This window comes from Phyllobates terribilis, unplaced genomic scaffold, assembly GCF_046119375.1.
Source record: "Phyllobates terribilis strain yellow unplaced genomic scaffold, ASM4611937v1 Scaffold_172__1_contigs__length_4051808, whole genome shotgun sequence".
NCBI classification, from domain to species: Eukaryota; Metazoa; Chordata; class Amphibia; order Anura; family Dendrobatidae; genus Phyllobates; species Phyllobates terribilis.
In genome coordinates this window covers 743,791-770,102 of record NW_027362932.1, presented here as the reverse complement: position 1 = coordinate 770,102, position 26,312 = coordinate 743,791, and the positions used below count along the sequence as shown (strand labels likewise).

The window sequence follows — 26,312 nt, the reverse complement described above, 5'->3', positions numbered from 1 at the left end:
CAGATAGCCGCTCGAGTAATCGTAGTGGCAGCCGCAGGAGTAAGGCTTCGAGTGCCTCGGGACCATCCAGAATGGAATCATCGGTTCCGCGACAGCCTCCGAATCCGGTACCCGTTTGTGACCTCCGAGGGTGAGTGAGCTTCGTGAATGTCACTGGTTAGTAACGGGAAGTCTCTTATGTGCTTCCTTTTTTTAGGAGCCTAAGAAGAGTAGTGCCAAGCAAAAGCATAGAATATGTGCCCTTTGCCAAGCTTCTCTCTCAGTAGAGTGGCAGAAACCACTTTGCCAGGGCTGTGTGACCAAAACCATAGCTGAGAATTCCCGTGATTTTGCTGCAAATTTAAAGTCCATAGTACATGCAGAAGTTCAGGGGTCCCTGAAAGGGTTCCTTAGAGGGAAGAAAAGACCCCGTAGAGAGGTTTCCTCCGTCTCTGATTCCTCCCAGTCCGAGGAGCAGTAGGATTCATCGTCCTCTTCCTCATTGGGGGGCGGTAGACCCTGCTTCCCCATTGAGAATACAGACAGACTGGTTAGGGCAGTAAGATCAACCATGGGTCTGGAGGAAGAGAGAGCATCTAAATCCCGGGAGGACATCATGTTTGCGGGCTTGGTAGAGAAGAAGAGACGCTCATTTCCGGTTAACAGTAAAATTCAGGGCCTCATTGACCGGGAGTGGAGGAGACCTGAGAGATCAGGGGCTTTACCCTCCTTCTCCAAAAGAAGGTACCCCTTCGAAGAGAAGGATGCGGAACCTTGGGATAAGATCCCCAAGGTGGACGGTACTGTGGCAAGGTCATCGAAAAGATCTTCCCTGCCCTTGGAGGACTCTGGCGTCCTAAAAGATGCCCTGGATAAAAGAGCCGACTCCTTCCTGCGCCACACGTGGGAGGCGGCGGCAGGCGGCCTAAAACCAGCGGTGGCTAGCACCTGTGTGGCGAGGTCCTTGATGGTGTGGCTCCAACAGCTGGAAGACCAGCTTAAAGATAAAAAGGTCTCCAGACAGACAATACTTGCAGAGCTACCTCTAATACAAACAGCATCGGCCTTCCTGGCTGACTCTTCAGCTGACTCGGTCAGACTGTCAGCTAGGGCAGCGGGACTATCCAACGCAGCCAGGCGGGCCTTGTGGCTCAAAGGTTGCCCAGGTGACCTACCTTCGAAACAGAAACTGTGCTCCCTCCCGTGTGACGGTAGACTCCTGTTTGGCCAAAAGTTAGAAGACCTGTTAGAAAAAGCAGGCGATAAAAGCAAAGGGTTCCCGGGATTTTCGGGGGAACCAAGAAGATTTAGTTTTCGGAGGAGAAATTTTAACCGGGGTCGTCCTCCGGGAGACAAAAAGAGATGGGAAGCCAAGTCCAAAAAAGAGTCGGGCTACATGTTTGGAGGACCATCCTCGAGTTCGAAGAGATCCTCCCAATGATACCAGGCTGGAAGTGGGTGGAAGGCTTTCCCACTTTCTTCCACCTTGGGATGCGATAACATCAAACCCCTGGATTCTGAAAATTATCAGTGGGGGCCTGAAGATCCGGTTCAGCCAGACCCCCTGGCGGACCTTTGTGGTTACCCCCCTACGAAAGGTCCAGGAAGAACAATTAGCCCTGGAAACAGAAGTATTAGAGTTAGTAGGAAAGCAGGTCCTTCTCGAAGTACCAGCAACACAGAGAGGGAGGGGGTTCTATTCCCCACTATTCATGATAAAAAAAACAAATGGGTCCTTAAGGACCATCATCAACCTCAGGAGTCTGAACCAAGTAGTAGAAAACCAGACTTTCAAGATGGAGTCAGTAAGCTCGGCAGTGAAGCTCTTACATCGCAACTGCTTTATGGCTGTAATAGACTTGAAGGACGCATATTATCGCATCCCAATCCATCCGTAGTATCAGAAGTATCTGAGAGTAGCCCTGTTTATTCAGGGGATGCTGAGGCATTTTCAGTTTGCTGCCCTACCCTTTGGCCTCTCCATTGCCCCCAGAATATTTACCAAACTATTAGCAGAAGTGACAGCCTTCCTACGGATCAAGAATGTAGTGATCGTGCCATATTTAGACGACTTCTTGATAACAGAAAACAGAAGCCCACTGCTCCAGTCAGCTCCTATTGGTCACGGAAGTGTTGCATCAGCTGGGGTGGTTAGTAAATTTCCAAAAATCAAGACTAACCGCCTCCAGGACTCAGACCTTTCTGGGTCTAATCCTAGACTCTCGTCGCCAAACCTGCTTCCTCCCAGAGGACAAAATCTGCAGGTTGATTGCATTAGTCTCGAAGGCCATTCAAGCTCCAGAGATGTCTCTGAGAGAGGCAATGTCCCTCCTGGGTTCTATGACGGCCTGTCTCCCAGCAGTAATGTGGGCCCAGGGGCATATGAGGCAGCTTCAGTGGGAGGTCCTGTCAGCACAGAAGTCCTGCAACGGGCATTTAGAAGGCAGGCTTTCTCTCTCCCCAGAAGTAGTAGATTCCCTTTCGTGGTGGACAGTCAGGGGAAATCTGACCGCAGGCGTTCAATGGTCCAGACCAGTAGATCGGGTAATTACGACCGACGCAAGCAGTTCCGGATGGGGGGGGGGTCATCTGGCAGAACTCTCAATACAGGGTCACTGGACTTACCACGAGAGGGGAGCATCCTCAAACTTAAAGGAGCTTTGGGCAGTAGAAAGATCCCTCAGGGGCTTCCTCCCTCACATCCAAAATCACCATGTCCAGGTCAGGTCCGACAACCGGACAGCAGTGGCCTATGTGAATCACCAGGGAGGGACAAGGTCACACCCTCTGATGGTGGTGGCAGACAGGATCCTTGGTCTAGCAGAGCGAAACCTCCTATCCCTCAGTTCCCTTCACATAAAGGGGGTAGAAAACGTGAAAGCAGATTTTCTAAGCTGCCATACCCTAAGACAGGGGGAGTGGGGGTTGAACCCGGAGGTCTTCCATCAGATTGTCCAGTTATGGGGGCAGCCAGACATAGACCTGTTCGCCACAAGGGCAAACAGAAAGGTACAGAGATTTTTCTCCCTAAATCCCGCAGAAATTCCCCATGCAGTAGATGCCCTCCAGATTCCTTGGGGGTTCAGGAAGGCATATGCCTTTCCGCCATTAGTGATGATTCCAGTAGTGGTGAGGAAGATCCGGGAGGAAGGCGCCAGGGTGATTTTGATAGCCCCTTTTTGGCCCAAGAGGCCTTGGTTCTCTCTGCTTCGGCTAATGTCGGTGTCAGATCCCTGGATTCTACCAGAGAGGCCGGACCTTCTCATGCAGGGACCAGTATTCCATGCCCAGGCCAGGGGGTTCCATCTTTCGGCATGGAATTTGAGAGGTCGCTATTGAGTAGCAAGGGGTTTTCACCAGGCTTGGTTTCTACTTTATTGGGGAGTAGAAAACCAATTACAACAAAGATTTATAGCAGAGTTTGGGGTAAATTCCTAGAGTTTATAGATATCCCGCGATCGAGCAAACCTCCGATCAGAGGGATCCTGGAATTTCTGCAAAAGGGGCGGGACCTGGGTCTAGCTACAGGGACCCTTAAGGTTCAAGTTTCAGCTTTGGGAGCACTCTACAATTGTAATCTGGCTGGGAATAGGTGGATCTCGAGGTTTATCAAGTCCTGTGCCAGAGCAGGACCGGTTAGGTCCATGGGTGTTCCTCCTTGGGACCTGAATTTAGTCTTGAACGCTCTTACTAGTGAACCATTCGAACCCCTACGCAAGGTTTCTCCAAAAATTCTCACCCTTAAGACCATCCTCCTAGTGGCCTTAACGTCAGCCCGTAGGGTGGGTGATCTGCAGGCCCTCTCGGTTAATCCTCCTTACACACAAATCTTTGAGGATAGGGTCACCTTGCGGCCAGATCCAGCGTACCTTCCCAAGGTGGTATCTAGATTTCACCGTAGTCAGGAGATTGTGCTACCCTCGTTCTGCAGCAATCCCAAGAACCCAGGGGAAGTCAGGTTCCATAGCCTAGATGTTAGGAGGTCCCTGCTACAGTACATTCACATGACTAGTCTGTGGAGGAAAGACTGTTCTCTGTTCCTGGCCTTTCAAGGGAGTAGGAAAGGTCACGGGGTGTCCAAGTGTACCATCTCTAGGTGGCTCAGGGAGGCCATTTGCTTAGCCTATACGTCCACAGGGGTTCCAGCCCCGGACAATGTGAGGGCTCATTCCACCAGAGCCGTTGCAACCTCCTGGGCAGAGAGAGCAGACGTCTCGATCGAGCAGATATGTAGGGCTGCTACTTGGTCTACACCATCCACCTTCTTTAAGCACTATCGGTTGGATCTGTCCTCTTCTGATCTCACCTTTGGGAGAAGGGTACTGCAGGCGGTGGTCCCTCCCTAGGGTGCTCATAAATTCTCCAAAATTCTCTCAAGGTGTGCTGTCATGGGGGAGGGGAAAACACCAAGGTTACTTACCGGTAGCCGGTTTTTCCTGAGCCCATGACAGCACCCGTAGTTTCCCCCCCTTATTTTTTCTATGTTTCTCACACCCTGGTGTGCACTGTTTGGGGTGGTGTGTATATGTATATTGTGGTGTTGGTTATGTGCCTAACCTGTTTAGGGAGGTCCTCTCAATGCTCTGTAAACAACTGAAGCGAGGGAGAGGTGCCGCCCTTTTATTTCAGACGGTTTCCTGTCCTTGGTGGGGCGGATCCTCTCAAGATGTGCTGTCATGGGCTCAGGAAAAACTGGCTACCGGTAAGTAACCTTGGTGTTTTGAGCCAGAAGAACCCCAACCTCTCCCACAGGCAAAGGTAAGTTGTATTCTTCTTTCAATTAACCCCTTTACCCCCGAGGGTGGTTTGCACGTTAATGACCCGGTCAATTTTTACAATTCTGACCACTGTCACTTTATGAGGTAATTACTCTGGAACGCTTCAACATATCCCCCTGATTCTGAGTTTGTTTTTTCCTGACATATTGTACTTCATGATTGTGGTAAAATTTCTTCGATATCACTTGCATTTATTTGTGAAAAAAACCTGAAATTTGGCGAATATTTTGCAATTTTCAAAGTTTTAATTCTTATGACCTTAAATCAGAGAGAGATGTCACACAAAATAGTTAATAACATTTCCCACGTGTCTACTTTACATCTGCATCATTTTGGAAACATAATTTTATTTTTGTTAGGAAGTTATAAGGATTAAAAGTTGACCAGCAATTTCTCATTTTTCCAACAAAATTTACAAAACCATTTTTTTTTTAGGGAACACATGACATTTGAAGTGACTTTGGGGGGCCTATATGACAGAAAATGCCCAAAAGTGACATCGTTCTAAAAACTGCACCCCTCAAGGTGCTTAAAACCACATTCAAGAAGTTTATTAACCCTTCAGGTGCTTCACAGGAATTAATGGAACGTGGAAGGAAAAAATGAACATTTTACTACTTTTTTTTCACAAAAATTTTACTTTAGCCCTAAATTTTTTTATTTTCAGGGGTTACAGGAGAAAATGGACCCCAAATTGTGTTGTGCAATTTCTCCTCAGTACACCGCTACCCCATTTGTGGAGGAAAACCACTGTTTGGGCGCACGGCAGGGCTCGGAAGGGAAGGAGCACAGTTTGACTTTTCAAACAAACGTGGCTGGAATCGAGAGCTGCCGCCATGTCGCTTTTGGAGATCCCTGATGTGCGTAAACAGTGGAAACCTTCCACAAGTGACGCTGTTTTGGAAACTAGATCCCCCAAGGAATGTTAGCTGTGTGGGGTACACCTTGTACTCCCAGGTGCTTCACAGAAGTTTATAATGTAGAGCCGTGAAAATAAAAAGTTAAATTTTTCCCTCAAAAATGTTCTTTTACCCCCAAATTTTGCATTTTCACAATGGTAACGGGAGAAAATGCACTGTAAAATGTATTGTGCAATTTCTCCTGAGGACGCCAATACCCCTTATGTGGATGAAAACTACTGTTTGGGCGCACGGCAAGGCTCGGTAGAGAAGGAGTGCCATTTGACTTTTTAAATGCAAAATTAGCTGGATCATTAGCCGACGCCATGTTGGGTTTGGAGAGCCCCTGATGTGCCTAAACAGTGGAAACCCCCCCCCCCAGAAGTGACACCATTTTAGAAATTATACCCCTTTGGGAATTTATCTGCAAGTGTAGTGAATTTTCCAGAAACAAGCAGCAGTGGATGTTGCTGAGTGAAAATTGCAAATCTGCATTGTAGTGACCAGTACATTGTAGTCCTCAGTACGTTGTAGCCCCCAATACATTGTAGTGACCAGTACATTGTGTCCAGCCCATGCTTCTGGAGACACACACCTGTAATTTAGGCAGGCTGTCATCACTAAAGAAATGCCAAACTTGTGGAAGCTAAATGTGGTTTAGGCACAGATGACTGCCTTCTGGACATCTGTCAAGCCAGCAGTCTTCCCCATGATTGTGGAGCCTAATGAAACAGAATAAGGTGCCTTTTTAAATACTTCGGAAGCCTTTGCAGGTGTTTTTTGTTAATTATTCTAATTTACTGAGATAATGACTTTTGTGTTTTCATTGGATGTAAGCCATAATCATCAATATTAACAGGAATAAACACTTGAAATAGATCACTCTGTAATGACTCTATATAAAATATGAGTTTCACTTTTTGTATTTAAGAACTGAAATAAATTAACTTTTTGATGATATTCTAATTTTGTGAGAAGCACCTGTAAATGAGAGTATTATAACACTATTACAATACTGCACCCCTGTATATTCCCCCTGGAGTTCACCAAATTCTGTACTATACATAGTAGACGAAACATAATAAATTCAGATACACGGCTGCTAGATATTAATTGAATTCTTTATTGGCTTCATACAAGATATCAAATGTAGAATTTCCCACCAGTCTTGTGGGGCAATAGTCATGTGGCCCTGATGATGATGGGCTCACGGAGAGTCATCCGTCAGAACTCAGGAGAGGAAAAACCCCCGGTGGAGGAAACCTCTAGGGAACCATGTCTGACGGACTGCCCTTCCCTTGGGCAGTGCTGGATGATGGCAGCTTGTGCTGTAGATCGGGGTTGATGCAGCAGAAGATTCACTTATTCAGTGATTACATCTGACTGCAGAAAGTAATGAGAACAGAGACCGAGCCCGGAATTTGCCTCGTCCTGAAGTGTGGCTCCTCTGCTCCTGACATGGCGGCCGCCACATCATTGACTTCTTATAGCCGTCACCTCCAGCCGTACCCTGTCTTCGTAGTGGGACCCCAGGTCGCTTATAGTGATCTGTAGAAAGAGGGAACAGAACTGATCATGGAGCAGCCGAATATTTAATATCAGAGACGTTCACACGATTTACTCCCGGTCACTACTGCTCAGTACACTCCTCTTACCTGGATTATATTTGGTCCATGGTGATGACAGAAACACAGACACTTGTTATAGCTGCGAGGGTCATTCTTGTTCTGGTTCACACCTCTGTGTACAAAATAACAGAAAACCCCTTATAATCCTGCTATAATTAATCTCTTAATGCATCTTTATAGGGGTTGGAGCTAAGCTTTACTGATAAACAGCTCCAATAATGGCAGTGTCCCCCACCCCCATCATATTTATACATTCACTATATTGAGGGTATTATGGAAAGTCCATGGTTACTTACTGGTGCAGGCTGGTCTGTGGTCCCGGGTCGTGTCCGGTTGAAGGTCAGGGCGATCTTGTGGACCGTCATTGACTCTACATGCCGTTTATAGGCATGGAGTCACTTCCTGACCTTTTTGGGAAATGCGTTGATCCTGCCGGTCTGCAGGCAGGATATCAGATGAGTCCTCATCAACCGATGCTGGAACTCTGCTCTGGGTTCACCGCCATCTGCCATAAGCTCGTAGGCAAACGCTATGGCGAATAAGCCACAGTCATAGCTGTTCCTCTGCTGATCCACATCGATAAATGTCAGATGTTTCAGGGGCTCTTCGACCACTTCACTGTACAGGTTGATAATCTGCTCACAGATGGACTGAGTCAGATTTCCAGAGTTGATGCTGTCGGCCACAAAGATTTGGCCATTTTTGTAGCAGGTGGTCAGCCAGTGCACCCTCTCCTCATCATAGTGGATTTGTACGGCATTATTCAGTACACTGTACCCTGGCACTAGAAGAGCGCAGGGGGCTGCAGGCCATCAAAACCCTCAAATTGACTCTGCAGCAGGTCCTGGGCCATGATGATGATCTCGTCATCCAGGAAGCCTTCCTCCCCTTTGCTCAGCAGGATGGTTAACTGCTCTGGAGACAGGTTGTTCTCCTGTTTCCTGATATCGGGCATCTCCACTTGTGGGGTCTCCATCTCCGGGGTTACCTCTCTCAGTAGATCAGAAAGGTTTTCTGTAGCAGCTCTCTTGGCCGGTGGCATCATCTCGGGCTGACTGTCCTCGGAGGTTGGTGCTTTTCTTTTTAGATTGTCCCGGGGTCTTGTTTGTAGCAGCCCCTCGTGTGCATCTTGTGCACATTCTGGATCGGCAAGATCCTCTCCACTTTCTGCAATGGTGGACGTGGAGTCAGTATCACCTACTATGTAGGTTGGGTTCATCTCACCGCTGTCTTGGCTGATGACGTGGTCTTTACGTCTGGTTATAGCAACTGACCTGAAGCGCCTGACTGCTGAAATGGTGGCAGATTTCGTGGCCAGGAAGGAATCCTTCAGCAGTGTTCTCCAATTGCGATGGGATTTCCTGAATCGGGTCAGAAGGCTAAAGCCAATTGACTTGCAGGAAGAGAGAGCCTTGACCAGCAGTCGCTAAGGGCGTCGCTTTCTTTCTCCTTCTTATTCCTTTAGCTTTGTGTATCCAATAAAGAGTCACAAAAGACAGCCCCGGCTCTGCGCTCAGGCATTCTATAGACTTTACTCCCATTGTGATGTCATAGAGCCGATGATGACACCAGAGTTCCATGTAGATGATGACATCACAGCTCCAGGCCCCTCTGCTAAGGGCTCCCCAGTAAGATTGATGGTGGCTCTACAGCTATATACCGTTATTATCTGACCTTTGTTCACAAATTTCCAGCCACATTCTGCATAAAATGAGGAGACGCGTCTGTGTGTAGTTATATCTCCACTGAAGTATATGGAGAACATAGCGGGGGGATTGATGGACCGCCATTCCCCCAGAGACGGCATTTATGGCATTTGCAGTAAAGTTTGTGCCCCTTAATGTGGCTAAAGCGTTGACGTGCATTCAGTGGTTGGTGCAAGAGAAGGAACTTTCTGTAATTCCATGTATTACAGAGAATAAGACCCCACAATATCAATGATGAGAACTTGATACTTTTTATTGATGTTGTGATCATAGTGAAGAGCCCGAACATTATTATATTTTAAACAATCCAAATCATTTTTGGAAACTTCGGTTTATAACCTTTTTATAGAAATTTACTGAAATATACAAAAAAGATAAAAAAAAATATTTTTTTCATTGATCTCTAAAACTCTCACTAAAATATGTATTTTTGGATAAACCTTTGGAAAAACCATGCGCTTTATAGTTGTTTCGTAGAATAATGTCTTTCCTGAATACTGAGTTGGTTACATTATTTCCCAATGTGATTATGAAGCTGTTCTACATCTTTATTTAGTATTATTTTTATGTCCTATTATTTTTGGGTCGTATACCTGCACTCCAGCCATGGGGTGATGTAAGGAAATGTGTTTGACATCCATCCATGCCATTTGGGTCTCTTTAGGATTTATCTAACAATAAAAGTTGCCATCCTCCTGACATTCTTCACACTCTTCATTGTTCGGATGTTGATATTTCTCATATGCTCTTCTCATATTTTAACCAATCACATTAAAATGGTTATTATGAATAAAAAAAAATGAAATCTTACAATTCTCACAATGGACACTGTTTTTTTTTTTTTCAGTTGTTCCAGGAATTTAACATGTACATTAGCCACAATAAACAGGGTCTGACCTTATGTTTTGTATTGAAGCGTCTAATGAGCGTGTGCAAAGATCATTGTGGAGGGAACAGAAGCAGGAGGAGCTGTGATGTCGCCTATTGTGATTGGTGGATACTGTGTTTTCAGCAGTGTACAGAGGCTTTATCAGTCGTTGTAATTCTGCTTCTGATGATGAGGAGTCAGCTGAAAATTGTTCTTGAAAGGACAAGAAGTCTAAAATAACCTCAGTGGCTCACACTCACCCACTCACTTTCAGCCACATTAATTAAGTTATATATTTGCTCTTCCGCAGTACTTTCATTATTTGTCCCCATGTTGTGCACTTCAGAAAAATGGCCGCCGCAGTCCACATGCGCACTACGCCGTTCCCTCCGAGCGCTTCCGATGACCTTTCAAGTGTTTTTACTATCACTCTACATAATTACTTTGGAGATCATTCCTTTCCTGTTTTTTTCTACTTGTGTCCTCATTTGTTATGACCTCCTAATAGACTTACAGTATATGGATTGTTTTTAATTCGATAAAGTATTCTAATTTTTAATGCACCCTTATTCTCTTTGAGGTGTCCTTAGTTTACTCCATTCCTTTCCCGGCTTTTTAAGAACAGGAAGTATGATTCTAAAATAACCTCAGTGGCCATTGTGAAAACTGAACGTTTACGGTTTTTAATAAAGATTGTGATGTGAAAAAAAAATTGCCAAAAGTTTTAAAAAAACAAAAAAAAAAAAACAAATTCAGACATCTTGTCATAGAGAAAAATTAAAATTCATACAGGCATCCTCTGGGAAAGAGACATGTCCCAATCACATTGAACATATATATAACTGAGGAAGAAAAAACTAGTTAAAGGAGGGGAAGTAAGAGAGATCTGACACTTCCATCTCCATTGAAGTAGCGGCCTCCTCAAGTGACCAGGTAATTACAGCTGTAGTTTTTCTCTGGGAAAAAGACCAAGTCGGAGATTCAAGAGGTAGAGAAGTGAAAAACATAACACTTTTAACCCCTTAAACCCCGGAGCATTTTCCGTTTTTGCATTTTCGTTTTTTGCTCCCCTTGTTCCCAGAGCCATAGCGTTTTTATTTTTTGGTCAATATGGCCATATGACGGCTTATTTTTTGCGGGATGAGTTGTACTTTTCAACGTCATTACTAGTTTTACCATGTCATGTATGGGAAAACGGGAAAAAAAATTCCAAGCGCCGTGAAATTGCAAAAAAAGTGCAATACCACTGAGGTTTTTTAAAAATTTTTTTTACCACGTTCACTGAATGCTAAAACTGACCTGCCATTATTATTCTCCAGGTCATTACGAGTTTGTAGACACCAAACATGTATAGGTTGTTTTTTATTTAAGTGATGGAAAAAAAATTCCAAAGTTTTGTAAAAAAAAAAAAAAAATGGTGCCATTTTCCGAGACCCGTAGCGTCTCCATTATTTGGGATCTGGGGCAAGGTGAGGGCTTATTTTTTGCGTATCGAGCTGAAGTTTTTATTCATGCTATTTTGGGGTAGATCCGATGTTTTGATCACCCGTTATTGCATTTTATTGCAATTTTACGGTGACCAAAAAAACGTAATTCTGGCGTTTAGAATTTTTTTTCTCATTACATCGTTTACCGATCGGATTAATTCTTCTCTTATATTGATAGATCGGGCGATTCTGAACGCGGCGATACCAAATATGTGTATGTGGGTTTTTTTTTTAATGATTTTATTTTGAATGGGGTGAAAGGGGGGTGATTTAAACTTTTATATTTTTTTTATTTTTTTTTATATTTTTTTTTTTTTATTTTTTTCCACTTTTTGCTTGCTTCTGTAGTCTCCATAGGAGACTAGAAGCAGCACTCTTTTGATCGGCTCTGCTACATGCAGGGGACAAGCAGATCCCTTGCATATAGCAGAAATGGTCCTGTGCTATGAGCGCCGACCACTAGGTGGCGCTCATAGTGACAGGATCATTACAACCACTGGTGTCTGCTGCAGACCCAGGGTTGTCATGACCACCCATCGGCGACCCGCGATCATGTGACGGGGTCGCCGATGGGCGGGGTAAGTGACACGCTTCCAGGAAGCGCTCGTTAAATCCCGCTGTTGGAGATTGACAGCGGCATTTAACATGTTAACAGCCGCGGGTGGATCGCGATTCCACCCGCGCCTGTTGCGGGCACATGTCAGCTGTAATAATCAGCTGACATGTGCTCGGTTCAGTGCGGGCTCAGTGCAGCAGCCCTCACTGAACGGGGGGATAACAACATGCGCGTACTAATACGTGACATGTCGTTAAGGGGTTAAAGGCTACTCTTGTTCTCTTCAAACAAAAACTGAACAATTGCAGTTAGACACTCGGTTTCCGGGGTCCAGATATGAATATTGGTGTTTGCATCAATCCGATATTTATGAGAGCTGTATTTTTAGGCGTTGTAGTGAAGGGACGAACAGAAAGCATTCACCCATATCACTGTAAAGCCACTCTAACCCCTCCAGCGTGATAATGGTCTGATGGATGAGGCTATCCAGGTCACGTTTGATCTCTATATAAAGGTAAAATCGTGATAAGGAATATGAGAATATCCACCTCCTGGGACTTCCAGGGGCAAAGATATACTGTAAGTTGGGGATGTCATAAAATTCTGAAGGACCTAGCACATCCCACAATCAGCCCCAACATGGGGTCATCAAGGGGAGATGTGTGGGGGTGACCTTGAGCTACTAAAAAGCTGTATTTGGGATTGGGTCATTTGTCAGTACTTGGAAGGTACAGCGTACTGTGGGTTCTGTCCGTTTTCCTAAAGAGTACCCCCATCCACTAAAGTCTGAGCCATTTCCATAACACAGGTTTAGTCATTATTTTTATCCTTTTTGTTTTATGTAATTGTATATATCGCATTGTTAGTTCCCATTTGTATCATCTTTTTATATTTTTTATAAACACTGGATTAAATATATAAAATTGAATAGCTCTGCTCCTCTTGCTCTGTAAACCGCACCCCTGAAGCCATACTCTACCTGTAAAGGGTGCCCAAGCATCCTGTATAAATGATTGGTGGTGGCAGCTAGTAGTGATTCCTTTTTTATATTGTGCAGCTGGCAGTGACCGTACCAGGGTGTATATATATATATATTCCATTTGTAGCACCCCGAGGGCTCGGTTGCTACAGAGGTATTGCATCTCACTCAGAGGTGCGATACCTCACTTCCAGGTAAGGATGGAGTGTGGATCAGGACCCCGACAGCTGCATGCACTACACCACATTTCCGGGGGACAGGGCGACCAATATGCTCCTAAGATGAGCACGACAGTCCCTGTCCCTGGCTGGAGTGGGAGGGAGGGAACACCCAGGAAGGGGGAACCCAGTAGTGCTGGGGCAGAGAGGAAGCAGATTGCAAATTGCAGTCCGCAGCCACCCCGGAAAATGGCGCGTTCATAGAAGCGCCATCTTCTGGCGCTGTACCCAACTCATCCAGGGCCCTGGTGCGGTGGCTCACTGGGTAATAAAAGGGGTTAGGGCCAGCTTGGTATTATCAGCTGGCCCTAAGCCCGAAATTCATGGGGTCACGTCAATATTAGACATGACCGGCATGAAATTCTAGTAAAGTATTTAAAAAAAACACAACACCCAGAAAAAAGTCCTTTAATTGAAGTAAACACACAATTTTTTAATGTTCTAAATTAAACCATACCTACCATCACGCCCATTCCAGCTGAAGCCAACGATCTCCTCCAATAAAAATAAAATAATAAACCAACATCATCATTACCTTTCCATGGTTCCCAGGACAGCTTCAGCTCTGCTACATTCACATGACAGGCTGGATCGCAGGAGAAAGCTGCCATCCAGCTTGCCATGCCACAGACACTGAGAAGCGCAGGCATGCTTGCGCTCCTCCGTGTCTGGCTGTGATGGCATCCAGATGAGCCGAGTCTCTCACGCTCACCGCATGCGCAGGAGAAATCTCCCACGCTGTCAGTGACGTGCATGAGGTGAGCCGAGTTCATTGGACATGAACCCGGCTCATCTGGATGCCGTCACAGCCAGATACTGAGGAGCGCAAGCAGCAGGTCTTTTCCAGGGGCACCACGAGGAGGAACGGACTCACCCCCATACACTGCTTAGTCTTCTTCTGCTTATAATTTAGATAATATCTTTTGCTCAGATTTTTAGTCTTATGCTTCTTGGTCGTCGTCTTCTTGGTCGTCGTCTTCTTGGTCGTCGTCTTCTTGGTCGTCGTCTTCAGGGTCGTCGTCTTCAGGGTCGTCGTCTTCAGGGTCGTCTTGGAGATCCAGAGTGATTTCCAAAAACCATTTCAAAAAGCTTGAACTTGGAAATATAGCAGAAGGTACAAAGGCTGAGGCACTGCCTGGAACCAGCTGACGGTACTGGAACCTGGATCGGAAGCAGAAGGTACAAGAGCCAATGGAACTACCGAGGACCAGCTAATGGTACTGGAACTCGGATAGGCAGCAGAAGGTACCCATGAAAAAAAAAGTTGCAAGGCCGCGAGCCGGCCGGAGTTACCAAAACCCACAGTCCTACAGGGGGTGCTTGTCCCATTGGCACTATGGAACCAGCCTTCATTGCGAGATCCCACAGCCCACATAGGAGATACCTAAACTGCAGGCACCATAGAGTCGGCTAACCCGACTGCAACACGACAGGACAACGTATTGAAGGCAAAGTGACGTTGACACTACCCAGAAACAGCTGGCGTGCTGGAACCAGGCTGGGCAGGAGGGAGTACCCGTGTCAAAGACACTGCTGGGAAACAGCTGGCGGTGCTGGAACCCAGGATAAATACTAAAAACAGAGAGGAGCCAGAGGCCTAATTGGAGCAAGTTTAAAATCAGTAGTAGTGAGAATGTGGACAGAGCAGGAGAAATTGCCGGACACACAGCAGGGGGATCAGCTGACGTTACTGAACCCCAATAACACTGGAGCAAGTGTTGACTGTGCAGATGGCACTTCTGAGCAGCAACTGGCAGTGTTGGAGCCCAGGGTAAATACTGAAAACAGAGGAGCCAGAGGCCTAATTGGAGCAAGTTTAAAATCAGTAGTAGTGTGAATTTTGACAGAGCAGGAGAAATTGCAGCAACTAGCGGTGTTGGAGCCCAGGGATTACATTTCAGGTGGTAGAAACATGAACACAACAGGAGACCTGGATACTGTTGACAACCAATTATTTAATCTGGAAGAGGACTGGCAAAGTCATGCGAGATCCAGGCCTTGTTCATTTTCAGAAAAGTAAGCCGGTCAACGTTATCGGAGGATAGTCGCATGCGACGGTCTGTTAGTACACCACCTGCGGCACTAAAGACTCCTTCCGATAATACACTAGCAGCAGGGCAAGCCAGCACCTCCAATGCATACTGGCTAAGCTCTGGCCATGTATCCAGCTTAAAGACCCAAAACTTGAAGGGGGAAGAGCCGTCTGGGAGTACACTGAGAGGGCAAGACATGTAGTCTGTCACCATCTGACAGAAACGTAGCCTCCTGCTGACTGGAGCCATCTGTGATGGTGTAGACATTTGTGGCAGGGACACAAAACTTTGCCACATTTCGGCCATACTGGTCTTGCCTTGTGCTGAGGCGCTGCTTCTGCTCCCTCTTTGTGCAGAGCTTCCTCCACTGCCTCGACGCACTGACCTGCTTTGTAAAGCACTAGCAGCACTGTTCTCGGGTGGAATGGAGAACATGATGGAATGCACCAGTGTGTCTTGGTACTCCCGCATTTTACGCTCCCGGTTCAACGGTGTTATGAGGCTTTGTAAGTTGTCCCGGTAGCGAGGATCTAGGAGGGTGGACACCCAATAATCAGCTGTGTTGAGAATGTGGGAGATGCAGCGGTCGTTTCTCAGGCACTGCAGCATGAAATCAACCATGTGCTGCAGACTGCCAACTGGCCAAGAAACGCTGTCCCCTCCTTGAGGCGTGATCTGTCTGCTCTGCATCACCCCACCCTCGCTCTAGATACTGACTACTAGAGCATTGTGTACCTCCCTCCTCTGGACAGATGTCTTCCTCCTCCATTGACTCCTCCTCACAAAGTGTCCCCTGCCTAGGCCTTTGTGAGGAACCACATTGCGCAGACTGTACAGAAGCAGATGGCATTTGTGACTCCTCATCCTCCACCTCTTCCAAAACCTCCTCCCTTAGTGCTTGCAGTGTTTTTTCAAGCAGGCAGATAAGGGGGATAGTCATGCTAACTAGTGCATCATCTGCACTCGCCATCCGCATGGAATAATCAAAGACACGCAAAACGAGACAGATGTCCTTCATAGAGGCCCACTCAGTGGTGGTGAAGTGTGAACGGCGCGCAGTGCGACTTGTTTGCGCCTGCTGCAGCTGGTACTCCATTACTGCTGCCTGCTGCTCACACAACCTCTCCGACATATGTAACGTTGAATTCCACCTGGTGGGTAGGTCACATATGATGCGATGTTCCGGAAGGCTTAATCGGCGCTGCAGAGCTGCAATGCGCGATCTTGCGATGCTGGAACGCCGCAAGTGAGCGCACTCTATGCGGACCTTGTGCAGCAGTGCATCAAGATCCGGATATTCCCTCAAAAAACTCTGCACGACCAAGTTGAGCACATGTGCCAGACATTGGATGTGAGTGAGGTTGCCTAGGCCCAGAGCTGCCACCAGATTTCGGCCATTGTCACACACTACCATGCCTGGCTGGAGATTCGCTGGCACAAACCACACGTCGCTCTGCTGCTTGATGGCATTCCAGAGCTCCTGTGCTGTGTGGCTTCGATTCCCCAAAGAAATTAATTTCAATACGGCCTGTTGACGTTTGGCCACGGCTGTGCTCATATCGGTCGTAACAGGTAACCGTTTACGGGTCGATGTGGAGGTAGACCTTGACGGCTCCTGCAGCGCTGATTCAGAGGAACTGGAGTATGAGGAGGAGTCAATGTGTACAGACTGGATTCCTGCAATCCTTGGAGTTGGCAGAACACGTACAGCGCCACTCTCAAGATCTGTACCCGGCTCCACAACATTTACCCAATGGGCAGTGAGGGAAAGGTATCGTCCCTGTCCATGCATCAGTGGTCAGGTGGACTTTGCTACTGACGACATTTTGTAGCGCATGTTTAATTTTTCCCTCCACATGCTGTTGCAGGGCAGGGAGGGCTTGCCTGCTGAAATAAAAGCGGCTGGGCACGTTGTATTGTGGGACTGCCAATGCCATCAAGTTATGGAAGGTGTCAGTCTCCACCAGCCTGAATGATAGCATTTCAAGGGCAAGTAGTTTTGCAATGCCAGCATTCAGAGCCTGTGCTCGGGGGTGGATTGCCGAGTATGGGTGCCTTTTCTCCCATGCCTGTGCTAACGATGGCTGTAGACTGGCCTGGGAGTGTGCGGATGACAGGGAATGTGGTGCTGTGGGTGGAATGACACTGTCTCTGTACAACAGTGCCAGAGGTTCTTCCATGGCGATCCTGTGAGGAAGCCGAACCAGCTGTGTGTGAGCTGGAGGAAGAGGCTACAACACGAGCTGAAGAGATGGTAGGTGGCGCTGTAGGTTGGCCTAGGTCTTCAGTGTGTCTTTGTAACTCCACCACGTGCTTGGTCCGCACATGATTCCACATATTTGTGGTATTGAGGTTGCTGACACTTTTCCCTCTTTTCACTTTCTGATTATACAGCTTGCATTTGACAAAGCAAATGTCATCTGCAACTGTGTCAAAAAAGGACCAGGTACTGCAAGTCTTGGGAGCGCCCTTTTTGGGTTTTGGAAGATGCATGCTCCTAATGGGTGCTGAAGTGAAGGCTACAGGCAACCAAGTCTGCCCCTCCCCCCCCCTCTCGCTCCTTTTTGGACCGTTCGGGGAATCTCTTCCTCAGAGCTGCTCCCACCACCTTCCTGTACCTCACGCCATGATGGGTCAAGGACCTCATCATTTACACTACCCTCTTCAAACAACTGCTTCTCCTGAGTAGTCTCGAGAGCACAGTATGCACCAGAAAGTAGCACCTGAGTCTCATCATCAGATGCGTACTGAGGTGTGCCGCTGACCATAGGCACTGGCCCACCCGCCTCTTCAGATTCAGAGAGACAAAACGGTTGCGCATCACTGCATACTACCTCTTCTTCTAATTCTAGAATTCTGCTTGGCTGGCCCCCTCTTTCCAAGCCAAGAGATTCAGAGAACAGAAGTAGAGATGGCTCCTGTCCAGGGCTCTCTGACTGCCTGGGCAATTTGGCAGGTGGTGAAGAGACAGATGGGTGCTCTTCAGTGCTCAGGACCTGAGAGGATCTGGAACTAATTGAAGTCGATGCGTTAGCTGCCATCCATCCGACAACGGCTTCAATTTGGTCCTCCCGCAACAGTGGGGTACGGCTAGCTCCTACAAAGCTGAGCATAAAGGACTGTTCCCTGGTAAAACAGGGGGATGCTGAGTCACTGGTGCCCGCAGCAGGCACAGAATCCTCACGTCCTCTCCCTGCAGGCACAGAATCCTCACGTCCTCTCCCTGCAGGCACAGAATCCTCACGTCCTCTCCCTGCAGAAACTCCACGCCCACGCCCACATGCCTTACTCCCTGCCTTCTTCATCTTGGTAGACTGATAAAGATAGGCAGAAAAGTAGTAAGGGCTTAGTGTGCTTATTCCTGAACAGCTGCTAACAGGTATAAGAAACACTAATTTTATAAAGTGTGGACTAGACTTTAATATGAGCTAATGTGGCCTACACAACTGTAAAGTGGAGTGTTTGGTGAACTTTACATTTTTTTCTTCACAAAAAGACACTGGATGTGCCCAAAGATGTAAAACCGATAGTATCACAAACTTTTTGTAGCTATTACAATGCAGGAAGTTAACCTACAATGCAATAGATGAGGCTACAAAAAATAGGCTAATACTAATCTGGCTGGGGCTGCAGAAAGGCTCCTCTATCTACTCCTATATAGTGTGTTTGGAAGCCATCTAGCTGGATACGGATGGAACCACACTAACAGGAGAAATCAGGAAAAATGAGCAGCACTAATAAAAGCACAATGTATGAGGCAGTGACGCACGCTGAGCGGACTACAACCAGACGTGGCTGCAGAACACACTACAGCGCGAGCTGCACTCACACACAGACCTCGCAGACAGCTGTGAACAGTGCAGAGCACTGTGCACTAGCGCTGCAAGGCAAAGCTTTATAAAGTAGCCTGGGTAAAGCACAATAAAGCAAATCGGTAGCTAAAACTGTCCCTCAGAACAGCAGCGTCCTATCCCTAACTGCATTCACAGCCATGCCATTAGTTAACATGCCTAACAGGATGTGCCCACACTTCTTAGGTTCCTCATTGGCTGAATACAATCAAAGTGGCTCATTGCATTATGGGAACTTCCGATTCCGGTATTCGATATTCTAAAAGTATCGGAACTCAGTATCGGAACTCCAATACCGCGAATATCAGTCGATACCCGATATGTCAGTATCGGAATGCTCAACACTACTCAGGGGGCTTCAGACTGAGAGGAGAGGGGGATTTGTTAATCTCAGAATTATGGTAAAATAGCCAAAATTCGGGATGTGATTCTTGTGACTATGACATGGATGTTTGGCCGCCATGTAAACGCTGTGGCAGACATCTGGCAATAACTGTCACATGACTGGTTGGAAGTCACTGTAGCCATTCGGGAGACTTAGTAGCCGTGGTCAGAATTTTCTGACTTCTTTTCCCAATTGCAGGAAAGAATAACGAAGAGTCACGGCTCACAGTGTGGGCTCTGCACGCCCGGGATTGTCATGTCTCTGTACGCCTTACTGCGCAGCACACCGCAGCCCAGCATGGAGGAGATAGAAGACGCCTTCCAAGGTGACATGATGACCGATATTGTGAGACTTTCAATAGCAGCACAGAGTATTTCAGGAGATAAATGTGCTGATCGGTAGGGGGACAGTCCCCTGTACATTTATATGATGTTAATGAGGACGGGGCAGTCTCATGATGTAGCAGAGATCTTGAAACGGTGAGGAATCGAAGCACAAACTCTATGAAATAGCCTCATGCCTTATACAATAAGTCAGCTTTATGTGCATAAGATTAGATAACTTCTTAAAGGGGGTTTCTAGGATTACAAAATCAGGACAGCTTTCTTACAAAGCAAACAGCGCCACTCATGTCCACAGGCTATGGGAGGTATTGCAGCTCAGCTTAGTTTACTTCACTGGAACCAGCTACAGTATCAGTCTGCAATCTGTGGACAGGTGTGACACTGTTTCTGGAAGGAAGCAAATGTGATTTATTTTTTAACCCTTTAACATGCGACTGGATACAAACTCATTCACATTAGTCATAAACCAGAACAGGATCTAATGTCTGACCGTCCCCACAACAGGGAATCTGTGCCGCTGTACGGGATATCGACCTATTCTGCAGGGATTCAGGACATTTGCAAAAGTGAGTACCCCGGTCATTGTCTGCAGGAAATATTTGGTCATGTACTTCAGACTACTCTCATCATCCTCGATGCTACTCTGATAAAAATGGCAATAAAACAATCCCTAAAGGATTCTACATTTTCCCAGAGGCTTTAATTTTATCATCTCTCCTTTGAGGCTACCGTCTTGATCAATAGATTTGGGAAAGGGGGCAAAGTTTAGTATGTTTGTCATTCACTGGGAGTTAGCAGAAAACTCCCTCCCTTCCTGGCTCCAAAACTGAGCCTCTTCCCTTTAGTTAAAACATATAGATGATAACTGGCAATTTTTGTTTATATTTTTACTTTAATGTTTGTATTTTGGGCTAAAAAACATGTTTGCAATTGGTCTTTATTAAAAATGTTGTACACTTTGGCTTTTACAGGCTCTTTGCTTTACTGACATATTGCTGGTTGCAGAATGAGTTTACTGAGAATGCATAAGTGAGCCCATTCTGCCCAGGGAATTTGCAACTTTTTTTTTTAGATCAAAGTTTAGCTCAACTTTCAAAAGAACTGAGGAGTTCCGAAAAAGACGGAAAAAAGAGTTATTAAATCCCTCTCACAATAAGCTCACTGAAGGACTCCCAGCTAACTGATTCTGCCGCCAGCAATAGACAGTGCGGCACAAAGGCTAAAGAAGGCAAACAAGGCAAGAATTTTAATGAAACATTATTGCAAAAAAAGATTTTTAGCCCAAAATACATGCACTGAAGTTTAAAATAGGTCTGTCCAGAGTTTTATAACAGAGTTTTATATTCTCAGGATGGGTGTTGTGGCAGAAAGACAGAAAATGACTGTTGTGTGGATAAAAAAAAGGAGAAAACGAGGTAAGAATGTGGTATTACCTATTGATATGAGAAACAAATAAAAGAGCCATGAGGCATCCAAATAACAGTGCCACAAGGTATCCAGATACTGTAACAGTGTCATAAACTACCCATATAACAATATCATGCAATGGCCAGGTAGTAGTGCCATATAGTGCCCAAATATCAATGCCATAAGGTGTCCTATATCAGTGCTGAAATAACAGTACAATGCAGTGCCCAAAAACAGGGTCATAAAATAGTGCCATATAGTGCCACACCATTATATTCTCAGGATGGATGTTGTAGCAGAAAAACGGAGAATGGCTGCTGTATGGATGGAAAAGAGGAAAACAAGGTAAGACATAGTCACTGTGTTACATTGTGTTATAGGAAACAAATAACAGTGCCATAAACTGCCCATATACCTGGCAAGCAATGCCCAAATAATAGTGCTACATAATGCCTGATATCAATGCTATGCACTCTCCAAATATCAGTGCCAAAATAATAGATCAATACAGTGCTCATAATAACAGTAGCACATATGTAGCACCCCGAGGGCTCGGCTGCTACAGGGGTATTGCACCTCAGACCAGAGGTGTGATATTCCACTCCCGGGTAAGGATGGAGTGTGGACCAGGGCTCGTTAGGCTGCATGCACCACACACACCCCATTTCCGAGGGACAGCTCAACGGTGCTCCCACAGAAGTGCAGGCACGACAGCTTCTGTTCCTGGCTGGAGTGGGGAGGGGGAGGAAAACCCAGTGGTGTAGGAGCAGATAGGGGTGGGTCTCTGGGCATAGGTAGGAGCCCATTGGTTGCTAGTCACCTGGGCTCGGGTGTCAGAAGGAGGTATATAAGGTGGGCACCATCTTAGGACAGTGTTCAGTTCAGCCAGTGCAGTGAGAGGAGAAGACAGGAAGCAGAGCCCCTGCATGGGCTCTGCTCTGCAGGCAGGCCTTGTCAGGAGGCTGGAGCCTGAGAGAGAGAGAAAGGAGAATGAACAGAAAGGACAGTAAGAAAGGAAGCAAGGAACAGGAACACAGAGAAAGGCCCAGAGACACGAAGGCAGAAGGAACCCTAAGGACCCAGGAGATTGCGGGTGACGGGTTGGCAGAACAGGGTACCGGAACCCAAATTGGTGGAGGCAACAGATTCCTCAGCCAAAGACCGGAGGTTGTTACCACATCTTGGTGCGACCCCTCACTACATCCACCAGAAAGGCATACCGCATAGGGTCAGGGAAACCGGGAGAGGTTTCGCCAACAGAAGGCCCGAGGAAGCTGGACAAAGGTGGGTCACTGGTGGGGACGGCCAGTAGAAAGGAAGAGAGGGGAGCTCTGAACCACGCTCTGGAATTGCCTGGGAGTTGACCGAGTCCCTCACCTGGTGGACGCAGCACGGCTTGGGCAGTCATCGCCTGCAGCATTGACCTGAATAACAACCGTGAGTAAAGCTTTGGAAACTGCAATTACAAGTCTCTGTGTTTCATCGCCGCACCAGCACCATCAGTACTGGGACACTCACACCATCACTACCACCATCATCCACATTAGCTGCCCTGAGGCAATACTCCTCCCGTGGGGAGTTATCCCATACTCAGCTGCGCAACCAACACCAGCCTCAGCAGTCGGCAGCGCAGCGGCGGTCCCCACTGACCGCAATCCACGGGTGGCGTAGTCGGACACTTATTACAATACAAATAGACTGCCACTGGTTTGACCACCCTGGGCACGGACCGGGTCACCGCCACACGGAGACTACAACCCCCAGCATCCTACAACAGCGATCCGGCTCCGGGTATCCCCCTGCACAGCACAGGCCCAGGGGGCGCGTCAACTTTGGCGTAGTCGGCAGGATCTTTACCAACCCGCCACAAACGGGTATTGCGTGCCTGAAGAAAATTGTACATGTACCTGGAAAAGAAGTCTCCCGCCATTTCCCGAAGTTTCCCGCCGTCCGGAGTCGATTCCCGCCATCGGACGCCATCTTGGGTCGTTTCCCGCCGTCTTCCCGCCATCCGCAGTCGTTTTCCCGCCATCGGGCGCCATCTTCGGGACGCCGCCCGGGAAGAAGAGGGGCGTGGACGCCGAAAGCGCGTGAGATCTGAAGCTCCGCCCCACGCACTGACGCTGCGTAAGGTCCTGGAAGGGAGAGGGAGCGACGCTGACGTCACAGGAGCGCGACGCAAGGTCCTCAACCCCGACGATCGACTGCGGAGCTGCGGCCTACAGAAGAGGATCGCCGGAAGGTAGGCCACGGTCCACCAGGGGGGAGGAGGACACCAGGAACGGACAGCAAGATGGCGGACCGGCAGCAGACTAAGCTGCCCAGCATCGGCAGTGCCCCAGCCGTCGCGGGCCCCGACCAGCGCCAGGAGAAGACGCGTGATGCAGGAGCGGTCACGGGAGCAGGTAAGAGGAGTCTCCCTGTCCCGGACGCTGCCAGCGTCAGCCTGCTCCCGGGCCCCCTGGTGGAGCCGCCACTCCCGGGCGCTGCAGACACCGACCTGCTCCAGACCCCGCAACAAGCCCTGCAGCCGAGCCCTCCAGCCCTGGGCACCGCCACCACCAGCCCGTGCCCAGGCCCAAAGTCGCACCCTCTGACCCTGGGCGTCATTAACGGCGGCCCTCTCCAGGCCCGGTCGCAAGGCCTGAACTCCCCAGGCGCAAAAGGACTGTACACCCTCCACATCAACCGGCTAACCGAGGAAGAGCTGCAGTACCACCAGTACGAGGAAAACCAAAAGGACCCGGACGGGTCTGAAGATTATGAGGAAGGTGCGCAAGGAGGACACCGTTACTAATGAACGGTAAAGTGTAACTGTATATAGTTACCCGTAAGGGTATAGAAACTGTTGCTGAGTGAAGTGTGGTCCCCGTTGGGACTAGTGTGGAACTGTTAAGGGACTGTTACCAGTTTGAAAAGTTGCCCTATTCCCTAAGTTATCTGGCTGAGGACTGAGAGCAGCCATCCCTCTTCCCTACCTGGCTGAGGACTGAGGGCAGCCATCTCCCTAATAGAAAAATGGACACCTGGTCGCAAGTTGCACAGTGGCCAGTGAAGAAGAGAATTTACTAAAATGTTTTACCAGAAAAAGTTTGATATGCTGAATGGTTTTATATGCTGCTAGAAAATGTTATATGACAAAAGAGTTCCAGTAATATTAAAAGTGCAGTATAATGTCTAGTAAAGAGAAAGTGTTTCCCATAAAGGGAAGTTGAATAATGCCGGCCGGTTTCTAATGTGAAAAGTTTTGAAAAAGTATTGCATGTTTTTGAATTGTCTTTGCTCTTTTCCAGCCCGAGGACGTGCTGTGATTTACCAGGGGGGAATGTAGCACCCCGAGGGCTCGGCTGCTACAGGGGTATTGCACCTCAGACCAGAGGTGTGATATTCCACTCCCGGGTAAGGATGGAGTGTGGACCAGGGCTCGTTAGGCTGCATGCACCACACACACCCCATTTCCGAGGGACAGCTTAACGGTGCTCCCACAGAAGTGCAGGCACGACAGCTTCTGTTCCTGGCTGGAGTGGGGAGGGGGAGGAAAACCCAGTGGTGTAGGAGCAGATAGGGGTGGGTCTCTGGGCATAGGTAGGAGCCCATTGGTTGCTAGTCACCTGGGCTCGGGTGTCAGAAGGAGGTATATAAGGTGGGCACCATCTTAGGACAGTGTTCAGTTCAGCCAGTGCAGTGAGAGGAGAAGACAGGAAGCAGAGCCCCTGCATGGGCTCTGCTCCGCAGGCAGGCCTTGTCAGGAGGCTGGAGCCTGAGAGAGAGAGAAAGGAGAATGAACAGAAAGGACAGTAAGAAAGGAAGCAAGGAACAGGAACACAGAGAAAGGCCCAGAGACACGAAGGCAGAAGGAACCCTAAGGACCCAGGAGAGTGCGGGTGAAGGGTTGGCAGAGCAGGGTACCGGAACCCAAATTGGTGGAGGCAACAGATTCCTCAGCCAAAGACCGGAGGTTGTTACCACATCTTGGTGCGACCCCTCACTACATCCACCAGAAAGGCATACCGCATAGGGTCAGGGAAACCGGGAGAGGTTTCGCCAACAGAAGGCCCGAGGAAGCTGGACAAAGGTGGGTCACTGGTGGGGACGGCCAGTAGAAAGGAAGAGAGGGGAGCTCTGAACCACGCTCTGGAATTGCCTGGGAGTTGACCGAGTCCCTCACCTGGTGGATGCAGCACGGCTTGGGCAGTCATCGCCTGCAGCATTGACCTGAATAACAACCGTGAGTAAAGCTTTGGAAACTGCAATTACAAGTCTCTGTGTTTCATCGCCGCACCAGCACCATCAGTACTGGGACACTCACACCATCACTACCACCATCATCCACATTAGCTGCCCTGAGGCAATACCCCTCCCGTGGGGAGTTATCCCATACTCAGCTGCGCAACACCAGCCTCAGCGGTCGGCAGCGCAGCGGCGGTCCCCACTGACCGCAATCCACGGGTGGCGTAGTCGGACACTTATTACAATACAAATAGACTGCCACTGGTTTGACCACCCTGGGCACGGACCGGGTCACCGCCACACGGAGACTACAACCCCCAGCATCCTACAACAGCGATCCGGCTCCGGGTATCCCCCTGCACAGCACAGGCCCAGGGGGCGCGTCACATACACTACATAAATAATAGTGCTATACAGTCCCCAAAAACAATAGCACATATACTACATAAATAATAGTTCTATACAGTGCCCAAAAAACAATAGCACATACACTACATAAATAATAGTGCTATACAGTGCTCAAAAACATAGCTCATATACTACATAAATAATAGTGCTATACTGTGCTCATAAAACAATAGCACATCCACTACATAAGTAATAGTGCTATACTGTGCTCAAAAAACAATAGCACATTTGCTGCATAGATAATAGTGCTATACAGTGCCCAAAAAAACAATAGCACATATACTACATGAATAGTGCTATACAGTGCCCAAAAAAACAATAGCACATACACTACATAAATAATACTGCTATACAGTGCTCAAAAAACAATAGCACATATACTGGATAAATAATAGTGCTATAAAGTGCCCAAAAACAATAGCACATCTGCTGCATAAATAATAGTGCTATACAGTGCCCAAAAAACAATAGCACATTTGCTGCATAAATAATAGTGTTATGCGGTGCCCAGAAAACAATAGCACATTTGCTGCATAAATAATAGTGTTATGCAGTG

At 47.6% G+C, this 26,312-nt stretch overlaps 1 long non-coding RNA gene across 1 annotated transcript; it reads left to right on the top strand.

Annotated features, from left to right (window-relative positions):
* Window positions 1-19,563: 19,563 nt before the first annotated feature.
* On the top strand, window positions 19,564-21,132 carry LOC141212388 (uncharacterized). Its single transcript, XR_012282158.1, has 3 exons — window positions 19,564-19,692; window positions 20,216-20,277; window positions 21,062-21,132. It is a non-coding gene; the product is annotated as an uncharacterized lncRNA (long non-coding RNA).
* Window positions 21,133-26,312: the final 5,180 nt, after the last annotated feature.